Source organism: Lolium rigidum, chromosome 2 (genome assembly GCF_022539505.1).
Source record: "Lolium rigidum isolate FL_2022 chromosome 2, APGP_CSIRO_Lrig_0.1, whole genome shotgun sequence".
Lineage (NCBI taxonomy): Eukaryota > Viridiplantae > Streptophyta > Magnoliopsida > Poales > Poaceae > Lolium > Lolium rigidum.
In genome coordinates, this window is record NC_061509.1 from 93,898,890 (window position 1) to 93,901,587 (window position 2,698).

Here is a 2,698-nt window from a genome sequence, read left to right on the forward strand (position 1 = left end):
TTGATCAAGTCCATTGTGGACCGACAACCCCCTAAGAATGTTACAGAAGTGAGGTGTTTCCTCGGATTGGCGGGATATTACCGCAAGTTCGTTGAAGGATTCTCGAGTATCGCCAAGCCAATGACCCTCCTGCTTAAAAAGGGTAAGAAGTTTGAATGGACAGAAAAGTGTGAAGAAAGCTTTCAAGAGCTTAAAAGACGACTTGTTTCAGCCCCCATCCTAACCATGCCCGACGTCACCAAGGACTTCGTGATCTATTGTGATGCTTCCAAACTTGGTCTTGGAAGTGTTCTAATGCAAGAAGGAAAGGTGATCTCTTACCTCTCCCGACAACTTAAACCTCACGAGGCCAATTACCCCACCCATGACCTGGAGTTAGCCGCCGTAGTTCACGCTCTCAAGACTTGGCGCCATTATCTTATTGGAAACAGGTGTGATATTTACACTGATCACAAAAGTCTCAAGTATATCTTTACCCAGAGAGAGTTGAACATGCGACAGAGGAGATGTATTGAGCTCATCAAGGACTATGATCTTAGTATCCATTATCACCCTGGGAAGGCCAATGTAGTTGCCGACGCCCTCAGCAGAGAACCCTGTTCCCTCAACTACCGTTTGAAAGTCGAGCAACCCTTGCTTTATCAAGAGTTTGAAGATTTTGGATTAGAATTGGTTAGCCATGGATTCCTTGCTGCCATGGAAGCCAGACCTACCCTACGAGATCAGATCAAGGAAGCCCAAGTAGGACACAAGAGTATTGAAGGGATCAAACACCGCATGGGCAAGGAAATAGTAGAAGGGTTTTCAACAGATTCCAATGGAGTACTGTGGTACAATGGACGCCTCTGCGTACCAAACATTCCTGAATTGAAAAACCTGATAATGGAGGAAGCCCATAATACTCCTTATTCTATTCACCCTGGAGGATCCAAAATGTATCAAGATTTGAAGGACACCTTTTGGTGGCATGGGATGAAGAGGGATATTGCCTTCTTTATCGCTCGATGTGATGTCTGCCAAAAAGTTAAAGCTGAGCACCAACGCCCCGCCGGATTACTACAACCTTTGAAGATACCGGTGTGGAAATGGGAAGAAGTGGGAATGGACTTTATCACCGGACTTCCCAAATCTAGCCGTGGACATGATTCCATTTGGGTGATAGTCGATCGTCTCACCAAAGTCGCTCATTTCCTGCCTGTCAAGACCACCGATCGTGGAAGAGCGTTAGCCGATCTGTATATCTCAAGGATTGTCAGTCTTCATGGAGTTCCCAAAGTCATCGTATCCGATCGAGGAACCCAGTTTACCTCTCATTTCTGGAAACAGCTTCACGAAGCCATGGGCACCAAACTATCTTTCAGCACAGCCTACCATCCTCAGACCGGAGGACAGACCGAAAGGGTGAACCAGATTCTGGAAGACATGCTCCGAGCATGTGTTCTCGCTTATGGAACCAAATGGGAAGATTGCCTGCCATTCGCTGAGTTCTCTTATAACAACAGTTATCAAGCCAGTCTTCGGATGGCCCCCTTTGAAGCCCTCTATGGGAGGAAATGCCGAACCCCTCTCAACTGGACCGAGACCGGAGAAAGCCAAGTGTTCGGTCCAGACATACTTCGAGAAGCGGAAGAACAAGTTCAGCTTATCCGTGACCGTCTAAAAGCTGCACAGTCCCGCCAGAAGAGTTACGCCGACAGCAAGCGGCGGGAATTAACTTTCGGCACCGGAGATTTCGCCTATCTTCGGGTAACCCCTCTCAAAGGAATGAAACGTTTTCATGTCAAGGGCAAGCTTGCGCCCAGGTATATTGGTCCTTTCAAGGTGCTAGGACGAAAAGGAGAAGTGTCCTACCAACTTGAGCTACCCCCTGAACTGTCGGAATTCCATGATGTTTTCCATATCTCTCAACTTCGGAAATGTCTCTAAGCACCTAACAAAACGGAAGTCTTCAAGGATATCGACTATCGTGTAATAGACCTCAACCACGACTTAACCTACCGAGAGAATCCCATTCGTATCTTGGAAGAAGCCATTAGGGTTACTCGCCGAAGGAAGATTAAGTTCTTCAAGGTCCAGTGCAGTAACCACTCCGAAGATGAAGCCACCTGGGAAAGAGAGGACTATCTGAGACAAGAGTTTCCCCATCTGTTCAAACACCTAGCCGTGGAATCTCGGGACGAGATTCTTCTAAGGGGGGAAGGTCTGTAACACCCCATTTTTCAGAACCTGCATTTTTCCTCCTGTTTTAAATTTTGGGCCAACAAAAACTTTTCATTTTATGATTGCTTGAGCTTTTGATTGAGTTCATGTGTGTTCTGGTCTTGAAACTTTCATTAGGTTTATTAAATTAGGAGTTACCTTGGTTAATATTAGAACCCCATTTTAAAACCAGTAGGGTTTGAACTATTTTGTGATTGACTATGACCTTCACCACTATTTCTTTTTCTCTTTACTAAAAACCCTAGCTTTTTGCTGTTGACCATCACCATCCTAATGAGGGGGAAACACTTCCCTCCCTTATTGGGAAAATGACATAGTATCACCTAGGGTTACACCAACACCACCCCATTTTTATGTTCTTCCCATATTTTCCTTCAACTTGTGCAATTGCACTTGGGACACACCATGGCACATGCAATGACATGGTCCCTTCTTTTTCTCCCCTGCTCTTTTTCTTCTCTCCCTTTTCTCTTTTGGT